This window comes from Sapajus apella, unplaced genomic scaffold (assembly GCF_009761245.1).
Source record: "Sapajus apella isolate SASKATOON/1434 unplaced genomic scaffold, GSC_monkey_1.0 scaffold19, whole genome shotgun sequence".
NCBI lineage: Eukaryota > Metazoa > Chordata > Mammalia > Primates > Cebidae > Sapajus > Sapajus apella.
Genome location: NW_022436959.1, coordinates 9,563,340 through 9,587,726, shown reverse-complemented (window position 1 = coordinate 9,587,726; position 24,387 = coordinate 9,563,340). Strand labels below are relative to the sequence as shown.

Here is a 24,387-nt window from a genome sequence, read left to right as displayed (position 1 = left end):
GTGTGGTTGGGTTTTTCTGAGGCAAAGTCTCACTGCGTTGCCCAGGCTGAAGTGCATAGGCATAATCTTGGCACATGGCAACCTCTGCTTCTTGGGTCCAAGCGATTCTCCCACCTCAGCCTCCTGAATAGCTGGGACTATAGGCGCATGCCACCACACCTGACTAATTTTTGGTACAGACAGGATTTCACCATGTTGGCCAGGCTGGTCTCAAACTCCTGACCTCAAGTGATCCATCTGCCTCCGCCATCTAAAGTGCTAGCATTACAGGCATGAGCCACCTCGCCCGGCCAATATTCTGCCTCTTTTAAGATTCTTTTTTGTTTTTAATAAATTTTAAAAAATTTTAAAAATAAATTTTTTAAAAACAAAATAAATGATGCTTAACAAGGTTGCTGTAAAGATTAACTGTAATAATAAGTGGGAGCTATTTCATATTTATCTGACGAGAAGTGATTTTAAAAGAGAAGATCAGAGCTGGAGCAGGACCTGAAGGGGCTTCGAAGGAATAGCAGGCTTCATGCTGAAAACAGGAGCTAATTGGTTCACAAGGATTTCAAAATTTTCTCCAGCAGGCTGCTGACTAGCAGTGCCAGCAGGTATTCTTTTTTCCTTATGGGAGACCCCAAAGGCACTTCTGCCGTAGTTCTCCATGCTGGTTACTTTTATGTATCATTTTGGCTGGGCCATGGTGTCCAAATACATGGATTATTCAGGATGTTTCTATGAGAGTATTTTTGGATGAGATTAACTTTAAATCGCTGGACTTTGAGTAAAGCAGAGTATTTTGCCTAATGTGGATGGGCCTCATCCAGTCAATTGAAGAAGCCCTGACTCCAACAAAAGACTGACCTCCACCACCCCCAGAGTGAGTTCTAGTGGCAGATGGTCTTCACACTTGAACTGCAGATTTGGGGTTCACCAGTCTCTGTAATTGCTTGAGCCAATTCCTTAAAATAAATCTCTCTTTCTCTCTTTATATATGTACATGTACACACACACAGACACATCCTATTGGTTCTATTTCTCTGGAGAACCCTAATACATTCTCTGACAGAAAACCAAGGAGTTAATTTCACTGTAGCCTCTTCTAGCCTAGTATTTCCCTTAGTAAAACTTACCCTTTTAAGATATGTCCTTAAAACATCATTGTGTCTGAGGAAAGCACAGGATAATGACCCAATATCAACAAGATTGGTTACAATAAGCCTCTGTTCAGATGATTAAGTGGGGAGAGAATTAACTCTTAGCTGGGTATAAATGTGCATTGCCTATTCCGACCATGTTTATGATAGACAAGGCCTTTACACATAAAGTAGGGGCTACATAAACACAGTGTTATAGTGACTATGTGTTTTACTCATATTACTTTTCCATATTGAGCTGGTGATTTCCTGGAACACTTTTTAATGTGCATATTAATTGCATTTCTAAAAGCCTTTTGCAGCTTTTAAAACACAATTTATTAGCAAATATAGTTCACAACCACAAACTCTTACTACTTTCCAACGGTGAATGCATCAATTCATCATTACTTGATACTTTTTCATCATACATTTCAAAAGTACATTTTCAATGTTTGGTTGGAAATACTTCAAGTTGGCACTGGAAACAAATTATTGAGCATGAATGTGATTTTCCTATTCTAAAATATAAATTTATACATGTAATGATGACCCATTTACACAGGTAAACTGGAGTTTTATGTAAGTGAGAAAGAAGAGATATCTATGTTATGATTTTTCCAGTGTTGAATAAGAATTTTATAACTAGGTATAAGCCTTTCAGTATTAAGTGATAATTATTTTTCCACTAAAGATAATATGTAGCTTGTGCATTCAGATGTTTTTGATCACTTAAAGCATACTGCCTTATTTTTAGCTTTTGCATTCTAAAGAGTTGAAATAGTTTTATGAACTCTTTCATTAATCTTCACAACATTCCCTTGAGCAATAATGGGAATCAGTCATTATTTTTGGGTAACATAAGTATAATGTAATATAGATTTATATTTATTAATATAAGTATTAATATGCTATGTGCAGAATACACACATGCTCTGAGTATGCTCAGTTCTTAACATTTTTACTTAGACACAGGTTAAGTAACAGAGCCAAGTAAATGAACATCTTTCAGGAAATCTTTACCACTGATATCTCATATGCATATGAAGGTCTAAAGACATTTAGTCTTGGCTGGGCACAGTGGCTCACGCCAGTAATCCCAGCACTTTGGGAAGCAGGCGAGTGGATCACTTGAGGTCAGGAGTTCAAGACCAGGCTGGCCAACCCATGGCAAAACCCTGTCTCTACTAAAAATATCAAAATTAGCCAGGTGTGGTGGCAGGTGTCTGTAATTCCAGCTCCTTGGGAGGCTGAGACATGAGAATTGCTTGAATCTGAAAGGCAAAGGTTGCAGCGAGCCAAGATTGTGCCATTGCACTCCAGAGTGGATGAAAGAGCAAGATTCTGTCTCAAAAAGAAAAAAAATAAAAGACATTTAGTCTTGATTACTTTCTTGATTACATTTGTATTAAACACATACAAAAAACAGTACTATATTTTTCCTATGCATATAATGCAAGGAAATAATCTGGAAGGATGTACATTTAACTAATAACAGCAAATACCTTTGGAAAAGTAGTACTTGCATTAGGATAGAGGTAGTGTAATATATGTATGTAATAGTTTTATCTATTACATATATAAACTCCTGACCTCAAGTGATCCTTCTGCCTCAGCATCTTGAGTGACTTGGGACTACAGCTGTGTGCTACCACACCCAGCTGTTTTTTTTTTACAAGAAGCTAAGTTATGTATTGTTTTAGTAATTAATTTTAAAAAATTTCTAGCCCACCCAGCATGAGGCAGGAGAATAGGGATTAGAGGCAGGGAACTTAAGGCTGATTCATGCTGACTTCCTAGAACGGAATCAAAAGAAAAACCCCAACTTTCCACACCCAAGTAACAAAAGTATCAGAGGCTACTTCCTTTGCAACACCCCTTGCCTTCTGTGTTGCAGATGAAAAATGGAAAATACCTCTGATTGGTACCCTCCTGCAACAAATCAGACGTTTGCATAGGGTATAACTTTGTAATTTCACTTCAGTCTCTGACTGGTTTCCTTGCACCAGAAAATTCTGTAACCAGTGCTCTTGAGCCACTTGCTGGAGCCTGCTCCCACTCTGTGGAGTGTACTTTCATTTCAATAAATCGGTGCTTCTGTTTTTGCTTTGTTTGCACATTTTGTCCAATTCTTTGTTTAAAACGCCAAGAATTTGGACATCTTCCACCAGTAATAAGTAGGCGGGCATAATGAAAATAATTTGTAAAATGAAAACGCTTAATGGGCTGTTCTTCCTTTTGCAAGATAGAATTGTAAACAGTATTTGTCATGCCCATCACCTGGGTCCCTATAATCCTATATTATCACTTGTGACCCTGGCCACCAGTACCTAGTTTTAGTTACCACAAAGGAATGGGTGTTATGGAAATTTGTACACGAGGCTCCCTTATACATATATGATGGCTGAGAAAGAATAGTAACATATGCGCACCTTAAAGCTATATTCGCAGTTCTATTATGAATAATCTGGGTTTAAGTAACAGTTACTTATTCAGTGCCTATTTGGTATCTAGGATCAGGGTAAACATTGGACGTATAAAGATGTATAAAAGTGTTCTTGTTTTTAGTGAAAGGTGGAAGGAGTGGGTTGACATAAACAAAAGAAGAAAATACAGTGAGAGGAAAGCTAATGGAGGTCTGGGCCAAGTGCTTGGGCAACACAGAGGATGCGGTAACTAGCAGTGCAGAGGATAAAGGTGAAGAAGAAATCAGGGCAGACTCATAGTGATAGTTAAGTTGATTCTTGAAGTAAGAGTAGGTGTGTGCTAGGCAACGAAGAAAATGAGCATAACCAGGCAAAAGAATTGTTAGACTCACTAATCAAAGATCACCGGAAGTACCTGTTGATTACTCAAAGCTGGATTTATTATGCATACTGAGCAAGGCAGAGCACGACTGTGGTGGTATCTCAAAAGGAAGGAGTTAGGAAAAGGAACTTGGGCAGGGACTGCAGTTAATCAAAAGGTGGTTTGAGGTGGCAGGTAGTAAACATGGTCTCCGCAGGGGTTGGTCAGTATATGTAAATGAAGTGGGCTGTTAGAAGAGTCAGTGGTCCTATCTGCACAAGATATGAGTCTGCAAAATTTCAGTTAAGTCAGTTTACCTGGGTTCTTACTTGGAAAATGTGATTCTGAAGGACATAGGGTTAATCTGAACTCAGATTGTGTGTGTGGCACATTATGGTTTGGTGCAGTTTACCTGTTTTGTGAGTCATGGTGCATTTTCCAAGTTGCATTTCTGGTTCATTTCTAGGATCCATTTGTGCACTAAATATAAGACCATGAGTAATATGTCACATGAAAATAATGACTCAGACTGGATGCCAGCCCGGGGCCAGGGCAGTGATCCATCGTAGGCAGTTTTTTGTTTCTCGTGGCCCAGCAGGTCCATGGGACTGTATGTGGCAGAAGGACCAATCATAGCTTCACTTGTATGTCAGGAGGGCAAGAACAAATCTGTGAGATTTCTAGTGTAAACAGGTTGTCAAAGCGAGGAAAGCCTAAGATGAGGATCTTGAGCTACAGTATGAAAGAACAAACAATAGTGATTTAAGCTGCACAAGTGGGATTCCTAGTGATGTGTTTGCCTATAATACCAGAGGTCAAGTAGACTGTCAGAAAATCACACCCCAGATAAGAACTACATAGTCTCTGAAGACCTTTCCAAATTCAAAACTTAATGAACCAAAAGGATGAAGGTAGAAAAGGGCAAGGTAAAACCAATGGACATAAGGTTAAGCAAATGGTCATAAAACACGTACAATTTCATCAAGTGCAACTTCCTATCCACTCATTGCAACATCCGCTCGACAGGGGTCATTTGTCTTCTGCATGGACAACTTTCAAAGTGGTTATACACTACTTTATAATGCGTCCATTTTGCATGTGTATATGTGCGAGGGGGTACAGTTTTAATCATTAACTGACTTAAAACTGGATTATCTTTAATTTCTGCTCATTAATTCCTCCTGGGGAACTATATGGCACATATCTTACCTTCCACACAATAGAGGCCTGCAAAGATTTCAAGAAAGTAACAAGTATTTTTATCTCCCCAATGTGATTCTTATTCCTGGCTAAAGGTTTATTTAAAAAACTTCTTGGCCAGGCATCAGTGGTGGCTCAATGCCTAAAATCCCAGCACTTTGGGAGGCCAAGATGGGAGGATTGCTTAAGGCCGGGAATTTGGGACCAGCTTGGTCAACATAATAAGACATTGACTCTACCAAAAAAAAAAATTCCACTTTTATTCTGATAATTTCTTGTCATGTACATATAGGAATAAATTATAAACATATATGTAAATCTTCACTTTTATAGTTTTAATACTGATAAATATTTTTAACAGTGAATAAACTTTTTAGTTTAGAATAATATTAGATGACATAAAAGGTACAAGAATATTACAGCGAGTTCTCACGCACCTCACATCTAATTTCCTCTATTTTTTTTTTTTTTTTTTGAGACAGAGTCTTGCTCCATCGCCCAGGCTGGAGTGCAATGGCGTGATGGCTTACTGCAACCTTTGCCTCCCAGGTGCAAGCAATTCTCTTGCCTCTGCCTCCTGAGTAGCTGGGATTACAGGCGTGTGCCACCACACCCAGCTAATTTTCGTATTTTTAGTAGAGACAGGTTTCACCATGTTGGTCAGGCTGGTCTTGAACTCCTGATGTGATCTGCCTAAATCAGCCTCCCAAAGTGCTGGGATTACAGGTGTGAGCCACTGCTCCTGGCCACCTAATTTCCTCTATTATTGATGTTATTATGGTACATTTGTTACAGCTAACAAACTGATATGATTAACTAAAGTCCATACTTTATTCACATTGCCTTAGTTTTTACCTAATGTCTAAAAGTCCACTTTACACACAACAGTTTTCTGGAATTTATAGTCCTGGTCAAAGCCCTCTTCAAATGCTCAGAAATAGATTCTCCAAATATAATCTTGCCAAAGAAGATCCCTGGTCGGGAACTAGAAGGTGAATGAAAATAAGAAAGAGGTTGGGGCAACCCCAAGAAAGGAGGTAAGGCCTGGCATGGTGGCTCACACCAGTAAGGAGAGTGGATCATCTGAGGTCAGGAGTTCGAGACCAGCCTGGCCAACATGATGAAACCCCGTCTCTACTAAAAACACAAAAATTAGCCGGGCATGGTGGCACACACCTGTAATCCCACCTACTTGGGCGACTGAGACAGGAGAATTGCTTGAACCCAGGAGGCAGAGGTTGCAGTGAACCAAGATGGTGCCACTGAACTCCAGCCTGGGCAACAGAGCAAAACACCATCTCAAAAAAGAAAAAAAAGAGGATATGAGGTCAGCATCAAGGAGACTACCTCTTAAAAGCTGTGCACTGCTCATTGATGGACTTATTTAATCCTCCCAACCATTCAGGAGGTAGGTGCTGTCATTATCTTCATCTTTATAGAGAACTCACATAGGTTAATTAATCTTCCCAGGGTCACAGATATGTCTGACTCAGAAGCTCACTGCACTGCCTCCGCTTGGTATATTTCAAAGAAAGGGTGCTATGTCTCTTATCCATGAAGACATGTAACATCCAAGATTGTAACATGAAAGGCATTCTCTGCTGTGAGTTCATTTATTTAACCAGTGCTTTAGCTCCTGCTATGAGGCAGAAATGACCCCACTTTGCAGAAAGGACTTTGGATAGAAACAAAGATCAGACTAGGGAATGCGGCCCCAGCTATCGAATGGGGGTTTGAAATATCAAAACATTAGTGTTACAGTTAAATTTCTTGCCTTTAATCATCAGACTCCTAAGAACAATAAATGCAGGGAAGCTGCATTCAATTATGATTTGGAGTTGTCAATATAGACCATAATTAAGCAACCAATAGTACCCAGGTCCATACATGTGCTACTTGTACTTCTATCTTAGGTGAGTAAGACATTATTAAGATTCAGGGGTAAACAGGCGACTCTTAATGTATATTTTAAGGTTGAGAACCACTGGTTTACTGAATAGGTTCTATGTGGGGGAGAGAGTATGTAACAGAAAGTCCAGCAGGGCTTGGTGGCTCACGTTTGTAATCCCAGCACTTTGGGAGGCTGAGGAGGGCAGGTCATGAGGTCAGGAGATCAAGACCATCCTGGCCAACATGGTGAAACCCTGTCTCTACTAAAAATACAAAAATTAGCTGGGTGTGGTGGCATGTGCCTGTAATCCCAACTACTTGGGATGCTGAGGCAGGGAGAATAGCTTGAACCTGGGAGGCATAGGTTGCAGTAAGCTGAGATCACACCACTGCATTCCAGCCTGGTGACAGAGCAAGACTTCATCCAAAAACAAAAAAAAAAAAAAGAAAGAAAGTTTTTTTTTCTTTTGATATGTATTGCCCATATAACTGTTGAGGTAAAGTAGTTGTGATATCATAAAAACGTACTAATGATGTTGGCCACCATTTACTGAGCCTGTCGTGATGTGGACCAGACTCTGCATTAAGTGCTTGACATTCATTTTCTTATTTAACCTTCGTAAAGACTCTTGTGGTAGATATCCTAATCACAATTCCACAAACAGTGACTTGAAAATTAGACAAATTAAGCACTTACTAGTATTAGTAACTTTGTACTGAGCCCAGGTTTGAGCCTGGATTTGTCTGACGCCTGGTTAGCAATGAAGAGGCTGTAGTTTACATGGCTCAAGCATGAGCCATATGAGTTGGGAAAAGTGTGATGAATGGCTGGCCTCGAGGAGGTTCACCATGGGGGTTTGGGAAATAAAGATATCCTTTAGATACGAAATAGAAATGTTTAGCTAGTTCTGATGTATTAGTTCATTATTGCACTACTATAAAAACATGCCTGAGACTAGGTAATTAATTTATGAAGAGGTGTAGTTGACTCACAGTTCCACAGGCTATACAGGAAGCATGGTTAGTAGTCCTCAGGAAATTTATAATCACAGGCAGAAGGCAAGAGGGAAGTCAGCATGCCTTTACATATCAAAGCAGAAGAGAGAGAGCGAAGGGGGAAATACTGCACATTTTTTTTTTGAGATGGAGTTTCACTCTTGTTGCCCAGGCTGGAGTGCAGTGGCGTGATCTCAGCTCACTGCAACCTATGCTTCCTGGGTTCAAGCCATTCTCCTGCCTCAGCCTCCCAAGTAGCAGGGATTACAGGTGCCTGTCACCACGTCCAGCTAATTTTTTGTATTTTTGGTAGTGACAAGGTTTCATCATGTTGACCAGGCTGGTCTCCAACTCCTGACCTCAGGTGATCTGCCTGCCTTAGCATCCCAAAGTGCTGGGATTACAGGCATGAGCCACCGCGCCCAGCCTTGCTGCATGCTTTTAAACAACCAGATCATGTGAGAACTCACTATCACAAGAACAGCAAGGGGGAAATCCACCCCTATGATTGAATCACCTCACACCAGGTTCTTCCTCTAACATTTGGAATTACAATTTGACAGATTTGGGTGGAGAAGTAGAGCCAAATCATATCACCTGGGATGTAATATTGTGTCATTATACTAAAGTCCAGATGCCAGGCTAGCACTCTAGGTAAAGAAGCCAAGTTTCGCCTAGGGGTGGATTGACACGAGTTTGATATGGTTTGTTCCAACAAACCTATGATAGTTTATTCAATCAACAGGGCAATCAGTTGAAAAGAAAAAGAAATAAATTTTACCTACCCATGAAGGTAGGAGGAATGTGAGAAAGAACGGGGAGATTAATACATATAAATGTAGAGAGAAGGAAGACAGAGACAGGTTGTGTCTTCCCATGCTGGTATCATTAATATTGGTAATAATAATGATGGTGATGGTAGCGTTTTAGACAGTTAGGGCTGCTGCAACAAAGTGTCATAGACTGAATGGCTTAGCAACAACAGAGATTTACTTGTTGCAGTTCTGGAGGTTGGAAGTCCAAGATCAGGGTGCCAGCATGGTTGGTTCTGGGGTGGCCCTTTTCCAGGTTGCAGACTGCCAGCTTCTCAGTGGACCCTCACAAGGCAGAAAGAGGACAAGAGAGCCCTCTGAAGGCATTATAAGGGCACTAATGCCATTCATGAGGGCTCCACCCTTATGACATATTACCTCTCAAAGGTCTTTCCTCCTATCATCACATTGAGGGCTAAGATTTCAATATATGAATGTGGGGGGTGGGATATATTCAGTCCATTGCAGGTAGGAAACATTTTTTGAGTACTTACCATATGCAGGCACTTATGTGAATGTTTCATAACTATGAAATTGGTGCTATATAGATGAGAAAAAGGTGCAGAGAGGTGAAGTAACTTTGATAAAGCTACTCAGGTCTGTGGTAAACCACAGCCTCTTCACTGCCAGACAGGCATCAGACAAATCCAGGCTCAAACCTGGGCTCAGTATGAAATTACTAATAGTAAGTGCTTCGTCTTTCTAATTTTCAATCACTCTTTGTGGAATTGTGATTAGGATATTTCCCACAGGAGTCTTTGTGAAGGTTAAGTAAGAAAATGAATGTCAAAAGCTAAAAAACAGTACAATTTTTTTTATCTACTAAAAATACAAAAATTAGCTGAGCGTGATGGCATGTGCCTGTAATCCCAGCTACTCAGGAGACAGAGGCAGATGAATCGTTTGAACCTGTGAGGCAGAGGTTGCAGTGAGTTGATATCACCTATTATCCAGCCAGGATGTCCTTCAAATCTCCCTCTAAGAAGGCATGAAGACTAAGAAGGGTGTGGAGAGAGAGTATGTGAGTGATCTAAGATATAGTTTCACTGGATGGGATTCTCCAGAGAGTGTGGACATGACCGGTGACAGCCAGGTGCTGCTCGGTTATTGTAGGAAGGGACAACTGTGCTTTCTTAGCCTCACCGTACTTAAGAACTTTGTGTTTTCTTTATGTTCTTTTGTCTTCAATCATATTCCTTTGGAAAATTCCAGATTGCTTTGCTGTGCTGAGTAACCGTGTTCTTTTGTTCATGTCTAAGCCAGAGAGTTTCTCTGCCAAGGTAGAGGAAAGAGTACAATGGGATAGGGGGCGGGCATGGAGTTAACAGTGGGTATCAAAGTGAGAGAAGCCTAAATGGGCAAACCATCTGCACACACACACTCCTGGGTCCTTTTCTCCTCTGTGTATCATTGCAAGGGAGAGAGCAACGAAAAATGGCAAACATCTTTTCACTTAATCTTGCTATGTTGTCCCCTCTTGGCTGTAGATGCTCTCTGCAAAACAGGCATCCAGTGGAGCTTCTCTGGGGATCCCTATAGGGCTCCTCCCCACTGTTTAGGTTTCTGACTAGAGAGAAGCTAGCCTGATGCTTTTTAAAATCCACCAACACCCTCTCCTTTCCTTCTTTTCCAGTCCTGCCACCCCTTGATCTTGCCCCATAGGAACCCCCGAGATGGCTCAAGCCTGTCTTTGTCAGGGTCCACTCAGATCCTTGCCACGCTCAAGAGAAATCTGACCAATTACTCACACAAAAAAAACCAAAGCCAAATCCACAACTGTTTCCAATGACCCATTTGTGTTGTACCAGCTAAGGCTAACATGGTGCCATCTTTGAGTGCAGCTGTCCTACTACCTCAGCAAGGGAGCAGCATGCTTCTCGACTGTCCCCTCTCCATTCCTTGTTGTCACTCCCTGATTCCTTTTTCCTTATGCTCAAATGGGCACAAAGGGTAAATCAGCAAGATCAGGACATAATTACAACTTAAGCTGGGGAATGAGTATCTCCTTTCCCAAATGCACAAATTTACCAGAGATTCTTTTATTGTCCTCCTCATGTGGATTGGGCTGGGATGGAGAAGAAAGAAGCATTAAGAAAGCATGGTGAAGAGCTGGAACTCACAATATAGCTAAAGGTTTTCTTGAGAATTATGAGTGGGAAGTGTAGGCACCTATTTTCCTCAGTTTTAGGATCCAGTGTTCTCAGCTTTGGGGTTTCTCCAGCAATCAAGAGGTGACAGGAAAAATCTTATTTAAATTTAGTTATATGTATATTCATGCAACAGCAGAGGTGCAGAAATATGTTTACCTCAATCATAGGGTCGATGTGAGAATCAAATAAGATAGTCAAAAGGCTAACAGCTTCAGCCCATGGTATCTCTTAAATTAGTGATAGCCATTCTAGTTCTACAATCCTTTATTTGAAACCTGTAGGGCTGACCATATTCTAAAATTCAGAAGGTTTTGGATTTTAGAATGGTAATTCTATATATTATAGCACCTCCAGGGAGTCAGGAGCAAAGCCTTCTAATCAAATATGTTCATATTTCTGCAGCAAAATATAAAAATAGTGACAGTAAATGGTTTAAATAGATTTTAAATAGCCTGACATCAGTTCAGGTGACGATTTGCCACTAAATGAGTTCAGACCAGTACAAGCTTTTGGCATTTTGAGATGTGACAAACTGTCAATGTCAAGAGTTCTTTGGATTTCAAAATTTTAGATAAAACAATTGTGGACTTGTATTAAGAATACAAGGTCTTTGTCCTAGGAACTAAAACCCAACAAACCAAGTGCTAGACTACAGCTGTCTTCACTGACAGTTTCTGTCATTTTGTCACTGACCTGGCCCTTCACAAAATAAACTGTGCTTTGTTTGACCCATTCATATTTTCCTTACCCAGCCTAAAACAATGCCCTAAGTGCATCAGTTGTTCTACCATTCTGGCAAGAGTAGTTGGTTTCTAGTAGGAAAGGCCTCTTGGGTGACTATAACAGTACAGAGATTTATTAAAGGATGCCCTGCTGGTTAACAAGCATTCACACAACTCTGAAACATGCTTAAGTTATAAACAGGGATGGTCAAACGCAAGGCTGAGTTCATTGGGAATTCCCCTTAAAAAGTATAGAGTACACTCCTTAGTCATTAGCCCCTTTAAACTGTTTCATTCTGGCTACTGTCCATTGATTAGATATGCCATGAGCATTGGCCAAGCTCCAGGTAATCAAGGGTTCCTTCTACTTTCAAATAGCTGGGTTTTTTTTTTTTTCAGTTTAAAATAAGGTAGAATAAAAACCATAAATTTAATCCACAGAGTCCCCAGATTATTTGCAACTATTATTTGACTTGGGATATTTACTACCAATTAGTTGACTCATTTAAAATAATGTATGGTGGAAAGTTTCATGTTATGCTAAGAATATTTTTAATATAACTTATTATAGCAATGAGAGATATTTTTAGCACAATTTTAAACGTGCCCTAGAGCTTTAGAATTGAAAGAGTATGTTTATAGCATCCACAGAGTTGGCATGAAATATAATTTTCAAGAAATGCATAGGCTGATAAACACGCAATTCAGAATAGTAGTTACCCCTGTATGGAGAGGAGAGCAATCTCTGGGAGTACACAGAGCCCTTCTTTATCAATAAATCAATATTCCAAGAGATTGATGATAAAGTCAGTATTGATAAAGTTTGACAACATTTTATTTTTAAACTGGATTAAGGTTGCATGAAAATCAATCTTCCTTCCTTCCCTTCCTTCCTCCCTTCCTTCCTTCTTTCCTTCCTTCCTCCCTCCCTCCCTCCCTTCTCTCCTGCCCTCCCTCCCTCTCTCCCTTTCTTTCTTTTTTCGGAAGGGCCTCACTCTTTCACCCAGGCTGGAGTGCAGTGGCATGATCATGGCTCATTGCAGCCTCGATCTCCCTGGCTCAGGTGATCCTCCCACCTCAGCCTCCCAAGTAGCTAGGACTACAGGCACATGCCACCATACTCAGCTAATTTTTGTAGTTTTTGTAGAGATAGGCTTTCATCCTGTTGCCCAGGCTGGATCCTGGGCTCCAGTGATTTGCCTGCCTCAACCTCTCAAAGTGCTGGGACTACAGGTGCGAGCTACCATTTCCGGCATTATTATTCTTTACGCTTTTTTGAAAGTCTGAAATAGTTCATGATAAATTAAATATAATATACATGTAATTTCCATGAATTCATCTAGGCTAGGGTAGTGAAGCACAAAATAGAGTTCTGTATCATACATCTTGATAATAATGAACTATTTACTAACCAGCCATCTTTCCATGTGTTTGCTTCTCCTGTCCTCCTATCCCCCAAGCTCAGAATTCTTTATAGGAACTAGTTATTAGACAAACGGAAGGCCTTTCCATAGAAAGTCTGCGAAAAATGATTTTATTTTAATGTGAGGTGTGACATTTTATTCTTAGAAGGAGCTTGACAGCACTCGTGGCCTCCCCCAAGGCCCACTGTGGTGAACGTTTCTGCTTCCTTGGTCAGTTCTTGGGTTGTCTCCTCCTGGCCTCATCTTTGCATGAAGCAGAAGTCGGCCACACTATCCGTATTTTTTGTTCTATGCTTCCTTTCTCATGGAAACTATCGAAAACAAGGCATGATTACTACATGCAAGTGGCCCTTCCCAGAATTCCAGGCTCTTTTCCACAAAAAAATTTGTATGTGAAAAGAACCACGGTCCACATCAGTCAGATTTATAAGATGTGGGAAACTAATAGTGGATCCACTTGGTCTTTTCTAAGCAGAAAAATCTTCTTGAAGGCAGATATTAAAGCATATGTTTTGAAAATGCTCATTTAGCACTGTTTACACAAACTTTAGTATGCTTAAGAATTTCTCACATTGAAATCTTATTCTTCTTTCATGTATTATTACAGTAACTATATAACATTCCATTATGAGTATAGTTCAGATAAGAAAGATCTTTGATATCATATACATATGCTACATATGTGTTATGTGTAATGCTTGCAATATGACTGTTCATAGAATCTTGGAGAAGTATGTTTGCCTGAACTAAAATATGCTAAATTTGAAATCCTTCGATAAACTCATGATTTAAAAAATTTGTTACTTCATAAAAAAACACTGAGGTTAGGCAGGATGCAGTGGCTTATGCCTGTAATCCCAGCACCTTGGGAGGCCAAGGCGGGTTGATCACCTGAGCTCAGGAGTTTGAAACCAGCCTGGCCAATGTGATGAAACCCTGTTTAAAAAACAAACAAACAAACAAAAAAAAAAACATGCAAAAAAACCCACAGAGGTTTTTTTGGAGTTGTTTACCTTCTGCCTTGGGCCAGTCTTTGTGGAATGGGCAGCTCTAAAGCCTTCTAACTCAGTAGCTGTCTTTATTATTAACTCCCCAAAACCAATGTGGGGAATACCAGGAGCAGAATCAAAGTCCCAGAAATCAAGATCTGGCAAGAGTATCCAGAAATCACTGTTATCACATTAAACAGAGCAGGGAGGGTAAGGAGGGAGAATGAGAGACATGTATCCTTCAACTCCCTCTGGTTTGCTCTATGAAGTCAGAAGCCTGATTTCCTTGGCTCCATGGGCAGAGGCCTGGTCAGTCTCGTGTTAATGTGCACAATGGTACAGAAAAGGATCAGTTTACGGCTGTAAGAAGCTCAGAGTAAATTCAGTACTATTGGAAATGCAATCCAAAATTATGTTTTTCAAAGGATTTTTTTTTTTTTTTTTTGAGACAGAGTCTTGCTCTGTCACCCAGGCTGGAGTACAGTGGCATGATATCAGCTCACTGCAACCTCTGCCTCCTGGGTTCAAGCAATTCTTCTGCCTCTGTCTCCTGAGTAGCTGGGATTACAGACATGAGCCACCATGCTTGGCTAATTTTTCTATTTTTTAGTAGAGACAGGGTTTTTACCACGTTGGTTAGGCTGGTTTTGAACTCCTGACCTCAAGTAATCCGCCCACCTCAGCCTCCCAAAGTGCTGGGATTACAGGCGTGAGCCACCACACCTGGCAGATGGTCTATGTTTCTAAGGGTTAAGTTAACTACAGTACATTTGTTTCTAGGTAGTGACCTTGAGAAGAACCGATTCTAAAATGAAAGCTTTTCTAAGACATTACACTCCTGGTGACCTCACTGTAGTAATCTGACAATTCTTTTAGTCCCTCCAAACTGGATTGGAAATAATGATAACTAACCTATATAGGGCCTTAGCATTTACAAAGTGCTTTCTCCTATCCCTAAATGTATGAGTCAGACTGAATAATCAGTTGGTGGCAGATAGAGTAACTCAATATAGCAGATTTACTGATTTGGCTTTGATGAGGACTGATCTGCGTAACATGTACATTCATTCATTTAAATTATGTGTGTGTGTGTGTATATATATACATGTGTGTATATGTATATATATATATATACACATATACATTTTTTTTTTTTGAGACAGAATCTTACTCTGTCAACCAGGCTGGAGTGCAGTGGCACAATCCTGGCTCACTGTAACCTCTGCCCCCGGGTTCGAGTAATTCTCGTGCCTCAGCCTCACGAGCAGCTGGCATTACAGCTGCACGCCACCACACCTGGCTAATTTTTGTATTTTTAGTAGAGATGGGGATTCACCATGTTGGCCAGGCTGGTCTGGAACTCCTGGCCTCAGGTGACCCACCCGCCTCAGCCTCCCAAAGAACTGGGATTACAGGCATGAGCCACGGCACCCGGCCTATTCATTTAAATAATATTTTTTTAGTTTCTCTTAACTGCCACACACTGTTCAAGGCATGGTGACACTGCAATCAGTGAAACAAATTAAGTTCTGCTCCAAATGGAGCCTACAATTTTTACAAACACAAAGACGGCAAATATCAGTTAGTGAAGAATGTTATTTAAAAAAAAAAAAGCAGGATAAAGTACTAGAAAAGTAAACAGGATAAGAGGGAGGCTGTTTTGCATAAGGTAATCAGAGAAGGCCCCTCTTAACAGGTGACTTTTGAGCAGAGGCCAGAATAAACTAAGGAAGTACACTGTATGCCTACCTGGAAGAACAATATTCCTGGCAGAGGTGACAGTAGGTCCACAGGCCCTAAGGCAGAAGCATATATGCATCATTTTTTTAACTTATTATGGAAAAATTTTAACTATCTAAAAGTAGACAGAATTATATAACAAACCCCATGTATCCATTAATCTGCTGCTATACTGCCAACCAATTAATCAGACCCTCATTGGATTATTTTAAAGCAAGTCAAGGAATCATATAATTTAATCCAAAAGAAATTCAGTATGTATTTCTAAAGATAGGAGCACTTTCCTTTGACATGCCACATCACTGTCACACTTCAAAAATTGTCTATAATTCCTTAATACCATTGAATATTAACTAGTGGTCAACTTTCCCAGATTGACTCATATATATTTTTACTAGTTGGTTTGTTAAAAATCAATATGTAAATAAGATTATCTACAACGTCTGAAAAATAGCAAGGAGGATGGCGTGGCTGGAAAGAACATAGCTCAATACCAAAGCTTACACCTTCACAGAGAGGAAAAAAAAGCAGGATTGGAATCAAGATGTCCGTTAAAGGAAGCGGGAGAGGTGAACGGTAGTTATCAGGATGCAATGAAAAGTCAGTGCTGGTTGGCAGAGGTGCACAGGCTCTGTCAACATTTATGAGAAGTGTTGTCCTGTGGGTCCAACCCCAGGAGGAGCAATCTACAAGACGCCATTGCCCCATCCTTGAGATCCTGGGATCGTCTTGCTCCAGTCAGGAGAGAATACTAATCTTTATATACCAGCTCCTGATTCTCGCAATAGCCTTGCAAGATGATAACTGTTGTTTATAAAAGACGAAAGAGGTTCAGAGAAGTCACATGTCTGGTGTGGTGTGGAGAATGGATTTGAGCACTGGCCTATCTGGCCCCAAAACTGGCCTTCAATTTCTAATATTAGATCCTAAATCCATTTCTTTATTCTCCCCATCAAGAGGGCAAGGATCTTGTCTGTTTCATGACTGGGATATCCTTGGATCCAGAAAACTACCTGGCATATGGAAGAAACAAAAATGTATATATTAATGTAAGGTATAAATGTATATGTTACATAACCTTGAGTCTACCAGAAAATGCTTTTGCAGGGATCAACTCAGTTTTGAGTCTCCGTGGCTTAACACGATACTCTCTACCTCTCTCTGCTTCCTTTAATTCTTTCTAGATCCACAGGTCTTTGGATGGCTTGGAATATGGTCAGAGTAGGGCAAGATGAAAATAGTTCAGGAATGGCCTCAACTGAGATACTATTTATACTTATTAGATTAGTAAAAACTAAAGGCTGATTATATCAAGTGTTGGTGAGAATGTGGACTAAGAGGCACTCTTACATATCACTGGTGAGAATGTGAATTGATAAAATCACTTTTGAAAAGTTTGGCTCTGTTTTGTAAAAAACTGAACTTCTGCAGACTCTAAGACTCAACAATTCCACTCCTAGGTCTTATTTCTAGAGAACTCATGCACCTCTTCACAGGAGACTTTCATGGCAGCATCATTCATAAGAGCAAACAACAAGATTGTGTAGTTCTATTCACAGTAGAATGAATCCATAAATCATGCTATTGTCACACAATAGAATTTTATATAGCAGCGAAAATGAATGTGTGAGTTATAACTACAAGCAACAATATAGATAAATCTTGGAAACATACCCTTGGGTGGACAAAATCAAGTTGCAGAAGACGGTTTTAAATACGTTGTTTTTATAAAGCACAAAATAAGGAAAATGAAACAGTGCAAAGTTTAAATATCTCTATCTGTATTATACCTATCTACTAAAACCATTTTTTAAAACAGCAGAAACAAATGCAAAAAAATCAAGATTCAGTTACCTCTGATGAGGTGGCAGAAAAATGAGAAGATTCTGTGAGGTAAAGGAGAGAAACATACAGGCAGGCGAAAAAAATGGATAATGCTGTCATTCTTCTTAAGTTTGGGTGGTGTGTTAATGGCTGCTTATTTTATTATAACACTTCAAAGTTCAGAAATTAATTACATGACTTTTTTTGTAAGTACCAAATAAGTAAATTAAATACGCCATTCAGCAGGATGGAGTAGTGTGTGAGGGCATCCTGTCTGCCATCTACACAGCCATCTGCTGGCTGCTGGCAGGAGTGTGCTTTTGGCATCTGGAAGCTGTTGTTTAGTGTATGGTGGGTGCCAGGAGGTGTGCTGAGTCCCTTAAGTGAGAAATGAAACACTTGCTCAAACTTGGAACTCCCAAGTACACATCCAGTAATTACACACTGGGGAGCAGACTTCATTAAGGGAATGCATAATTTATTTGTACTTAAACATTCCTTTACTGTTTGACAATGTAGTGATCACACCAAGAGGTACCAAGGATTCACATGTATTCTTTTATAAACATTTTTCTTCATGCCCATCACGCTGCAGAAAGCTGCCAAAGCTCATGCCTTAAGTTCACTGAGCTTCTTTGCCACAGACATGGAGGCACACAGATTCTCAGCTACATATGTAGAATTAATGGGTCTGATCTCACTTGGCCTCATGTGAGAAAAGTCACAAATTTCACCCATCTTTCTGGTACAGTTTCAGAAGTCCTGGCAGCTCTTGCAATCTATAAATGGGATAACTTCATTAAATCTAATTAAGTGTCAGAAATGAACATAGAAAACCTACAGAGGGACATTTTCCTTAATAAGAAGTTTTAACACCATATGATCTTAGCTTGTGTCAAAAACAGTAGTTATACTGGAGTCTAAGGTGCTATACTGTTTTGAAGAATATTAAAAGTACGCTGAAAAGGAATTTTTTCATTCTTTTTAAAGATAAATTTTAGAGAATAAAAATCTATGCTTGCTCTCCCCACAATGAAAATAAAGATTTATAAGTCATCCAGAAAACATGGCCAATGTAAATAAGATGATAATCTAGATACCTTTAGGTTTTGGTTTATATTGTCAACTGAATGTGTTTATCACATGAATCAGGTAATTGCTGAATCTCCATTTTACTTTCTTCAAATTAGACACAGTGTTAATAATTTCTCTGGCCTACAAGATCATTTTCTTGCAAATTAAAAAATAACTTTTAATAAATTAATTGAAGAAGGCCATGTGCATATACATGATATATAAACATATGTGTATAATATATGTATACAATACATACATATTATATATGTGTATAGTAACAGTATGCACATACTCAAATACATATATATATATATATATATATATATATACATATATACATATGGAAAAAGATTTTTTTTTTCTTTAGAGACAGAGTCTTGCACTGTTTGCCCAGACTGGAGTGCAGTGGCATGATCATAGCTCACTGAAGCCTGGAACTCCTGGACTCAAGTCCTCCCACCTCAGCCTCCTGAACAGCTGGAACTACAGGCATGTGCCACCAAGCCCAGCTACTTTTTTTTGTTTTTAGACAGAGTCTAACTCTGTCACCCAGGCTGGTGTTCAGTGGTGCGAATCGGCTCACTGCAACCTCCGCCTCCTGGGTTCAAGCAATTCTCCTGCCTCAGCCTCCCAAGTAGCTGGGATTACAGGCATGTGCCACCATGCCCAGCTAATTTTTGTATTTTTAGTAAAGAAAAGGTTTCACCATGTTGGCCAGGCTAGTCTCAAAACTCCTGACCTCAGGTGATCCACCTGTCTCAGCTTCCCAAAGTGTTGGGATTACAGGCATGAGCTACCATGCCTGGCCTGAGCTACCATGCCTGGCCTGCGCAGCTAATTTTTAAATTTTTTGTAGAGACAAGGTCTCACTATGCTGCCTAAGGCTAGTTTCAAACTCCTGGGCTCAAAACAATCCTCCTGCTTTGGCTTCTTAAAGTATAGGGATTATAGGCATGAGCCACAGCATCTGGCCAGGAAAAGAATTTTTAAAAAACTGCCTACTATTCTTAGACAATGTAGCCGTGGGTTTATAAAAACAGCTTTATTAAAATAATTTTCCATTAGATTAATTCACATGTAATTTTTTTGTTTTTTTGGAGATGGGGTCTCACCCTTTCTCACAGGCTGGTGGGCAGTGGCATGATCTTGGCTCACTGCAACCTCTGCCTCCTGGGTTTAAGCGATTCTTCTGCCTCAATCTCCCCAGCAGCTGGGATTGTAGGCGCACACCACCACATCCAGCTAATTTTTTGCATTTTAGTAGAGACGGGGTTTCACAATGTTGCCTGAGATGGTCTTGAACTCCTGAGCTCAGGCAATCCACCCAGCTTGGCCTCCCAGAGTGCTGGGATTACAGGCTGTATGCCACCATGCCTGGCCCATATGTAATTTTTAAAACTTATGATCATCAGTAAAGAATAACACTGCACACAGCATGATACCCATGTGTTCTTTTGTAGCTTAAGGGTCTGATCACTCTGCTGGGACTATTTCTTACACAGTTATTAACGTTTCCCTTTATAACGTTTTGATTCTTGGGCACCATGATTATACAATTCCATTCATTTATTCATGAATTAATTCAACAAGCATTTATGAAATATTTGAAAATCATACTGTGAGATGCTATTCACTTTGGTGCTGGGCTATAATAGACAAAACCAAATATGACTCCTTACCTTACAGAATCTTCTGTCTAATGCTAAAGATATTAATGAAATAATAACCAAAAATGTTTATAATTATGAAGTGTGAATAAAGTATGTGGCGCTGAAAGATTATAATACAAACATGTCTTAATTTGGGAACATCTCAGAAGGGCTTCCTGAGAAAGCAATGTTTGATGTGAAGAGGACCTAGTCTACAGTATCAGCCATTTGAATCTCATTTTCCTTAGAATTCTTTTTAATGCCTGGTGTTTTGTTAAAGTTACTCTCTAATTACTTTCAAAGTTGTATGATTAGTTATAATCAAATTCACAAAAACCAATTGAATACCTACTACATGATGAGTAGTATAAGAAAGTACTAAAATAAAGTTCTTGCCTTCAGTGAGTTACTTAGGGAAAAAGCACAATATAATAATATAAAATAAAACTTATAAGAAAATAAGAGATATACAAACTAGAGCACAGAAGAAGGAAAGCTTTCTTCTAGTTAGAAGTAGATTCTACAGCATTTGCACCGAGCTTGGGGCATATATCTTGGGCCTTGCAGTATAGACAGGAGTCTGAAGATAGAAATGGGGGGAAAGTATTTCCATACGATGTAGGGATGGGAAAACATGAAGCATATTCTAGAAATTGTGGGTCTAGTTTGAGTTCTGTAAGAGGAAGTGGTGAGAGTTGTGGCTGGACAGTTAGAATGGAATCAGCTTGCAACAGTCCCTGATGGCCATGTGTTTGTATGGACTTTGAATGTAGTGGATGAGCCAGGCTTGGTGGCTCCGCTTGTAATCCCAGTACTTTGGGAGGCTGAGGGGATGAATCACTTGAGGCCAGGACTTCCAGACCAGTCTGGCCAACATGGTGGAACCCCATCTCTACTAAAAATACAAAAATTAGCCGGGTATGGTGGCTCATGCCTATAATTCCAGCTACTCAGGAGGCTGAGGCAGGAGAATCACTTGAACCCAAGAGGCGGAGGTTGCAGTGAGCAGAGATTGCGCCACTGCACTCCAACCTGAGCAGCACAGTGAGACTCCATTTCCAAAAAAAAAAAAAAAAAAGAGAGAGAGAAAGAAAGGAAAGAAAGAAGAAAAGAAAGGAAGGATGGAAGGGAGGAAGGAAGGATGGAAAAAAGAGAAAGAAAGAAAGAGAGAGAAGTAGATGATAGATAACTCCTTAGATGTGTACATTCAGCCCTGCTCAGCTCTCCTACTCCATACTGTGGCTCTGGGTCAAGAACACGATTAACTCTAATATCCCCTGTCCATTTCTGTTCCTTAAGCTGGGTAAAAGTGAGGCAGGCAAATTGTGTGCATTTGGAGAAACACAGAGGGACTATATCCTTGAGGTTAGGGACCTTGTCCTATTCATATTGATATGCCCAACACCTCACATAAGCCTGGCATTCGATTAGGGATAAGTAACTGTTAGTTCCCATATTTGCCTACTCAGTCAATAGGTAGAAGACAATAAAAGGTCAAAGGCCATATATTGCCCCTTTTTCAATCACATTTTTTATTACAAGACACTGAGCAGACATAACCAAATACAATGTATTTTATTGGACCTTGGCTTGAAAAAAAATAGGTACAAAAGGAATTCTTGGGACATTTGGTGAATTCTGAATATGGCTCGTTTATAGGAAGATATTATGAAATTATTATTCATTTTCCTAGGTGTTTGCAACTAACTTTCAAATGTTCAGAAAGTATACAAACGTACATATAAGGCAAATATACAAAAATATTACTAATTGTTGAATGAATGTGGATGGATGATATGCAGTTACTCATTTTACTATTCTTCTAACTATTCTTTTCTTTTTTTTTGAGATAGAGTCTTGCTCTGTCGCCCAGATGGAGTGCAGTAGTGCACTTGACCTCCTGGGTTTAAGAGATTCTCCTGCCTCAGCCTTCCAAGTAGCTGGGATTACAGGCACATGCCACCAGGTCTGGCTAACTTTCATATTTTTAGTAGAGATGGGGTTTCACCATGTTGGCCAGGTTGGTCTCAAACTCCTGACCTCAGGTGATTCACCTGCCTCGGCCTCTTAAAGTGCTGGGATTACAGGCGTGAGACACTGTGCTCACCCTTAACTTTTCTATATGCTTGAAACTATTCATAACAAAAAAATTAGGAAGGCTTTTTATTTCAAAAATCAGTGTTTGTAGTGTCTAGTAAAGAAACAAACTCTGGCTTATCTAGGAAAACAGTTTTTACTGAACAGGTAGTGGACAGTTCACAGATCCTCTGGGAAGGCTTGAAAATCATACTGGGGGACCAGTCCTTCGAAGAACTACTCCCTTTGCTCCCACTGTCCACACAGCTGGTTCTGCTAACACTGATGCTACAATTATTGTCATGTCTCCCTCTGGAGACCTGATAGAGTTTCCACCAAGCTACTGCCTCTCCTGGGCCAGAATGAATTCTGTAAGTAGCTAACTGGTGGAGCCCAGGCCCTGATAATAAAAGAGTATGAAAAAACCCAATTCTTACATTTCCAATAATTATAATGAAATACAAAATCTGCTTCATAAGGTGGGAGATTCCCCAAAGTAAGGTGGTTCAGATGTCGATTGGCCAAGAACAATAGCAAAGGTCAACTACAGAAGTATGTATTATTGAAGATGAAAGTTATACTCCTTCTCAGAAAGATAGGAGACATATAAAAAAAAAAAGAAAACATCACAATTTTATATGTATCCTTCCATATATACACATAGATATAAATACACATGGATATATAAGGTACTGGTAAAAAATAGATTTATATATTTTTATATAAACAATAATGGTAGTAGCTAACATTATTATTTTTTATTACTGAATAATAGCTGTGTACTAGATAACATTTTGAAATATTGCTTATGTAAACTAACACATTAACTGCTGATAACACAACAGTCTGAGACAGGTACTAACATTATTACCACTCTAATTTTCCTATAAGGAAACCGAAGTTCCAAAAGTTAAGTAAATATTTAAACTATCCAGGTTTCCAGAACTAGTAAGTGGTAGAGCCAGGATTATGAATTCAGATAGAGCATACACTCTTTAAACACAGCTTCTCTAATACCTATTGTTTATTATTTTCCATATTCACTTACAATATGTGATTGTCTACTTCATTTGTTTAATGGCTGCATAACATGGGCATATCACCATTAATCTAACCATTCCCCCATTAATCAACATTTAGCTTGTCTAATTTTTCCCTATTCAAAGTAATATGTCCTATTAAATTTTTTTTCTGCATATGTGTAAGTATTTCCAAGAATCCTGGAAGCACAATTGCTGGTCAAATAGTACAAACACCTTAAATGTTATGTATATTGCTAAAGTGTCTTCTAAAAAATTTTGTAGCAATTTACGTCCCATATCTCTGAGTTTAAGTGTCTCTTTCTTATCAATCTCTACACTTGTATCAATTTAATGGTGAAAAACATTTCATTGTGATTTTATATTTCCCTGATCATTAGTCTAGCTCAGCATCTTTTCATGTGTTCATTGACTTTTTATAAATTTCCTTCTATGAATTGCCTATTTATATATTTTAATCAATTTTTCCATTGGTTGGTCTTTTTCTGTTTTTAATTTGAAGGTGCTCTATATTAAAAAAAAATCCTTTGTCATGTTACTAATGGCTAAACTTTATGTAAACTGAGAACAAAGAATTTAAAAAGCAAGAGGGGTGTGTGTGTGTGTGTGTGTGTGTGTGTGTGTGTGTGTGTGTATGCACTTGTGTGATTAAAAAAATCAATCAGAGTTCAGGGCCTGTGGTCTAGTTAACAGTATAGTACTAATATGAATATTCTTGCTTCGATATTGTACTATAGTTATACTAAATATTACCATTGGGGGAAGTCAAGCATATTAGTTTCCTAGGGCTGCTGTAATAAATTATCACAAACTGAATAGCTCAAAATAATAGGAATCTGTTCTCTCTTAGTTCTGCAGGCTGGAAGTGTGAAATCAAGGTATTGACA

General features: G+C 39.4%; 1 pseudogene across 1 annotated transcript in view; it reads right to left on the bottom strand.

Annotated features, from left to right (window-relative positions):
* The window catches only part of LOC116557282, an 8,885-nt pseudogene extending 8,231 nt beyond the window's left edge, over positions 1-654 (bottom strand). Inside the window, exon 1 of the transcript XR_004271455.1 lies at positions 490-654. The product of XR_004271455.1 is annotated as a 60S ribosomal protein L10a pseudogene (transcript). The remainder of the gene's footprint in view (positions 1-489) is intronic.
* Positions 655-24,387: the final 23,733 nt, after the last annotated feature.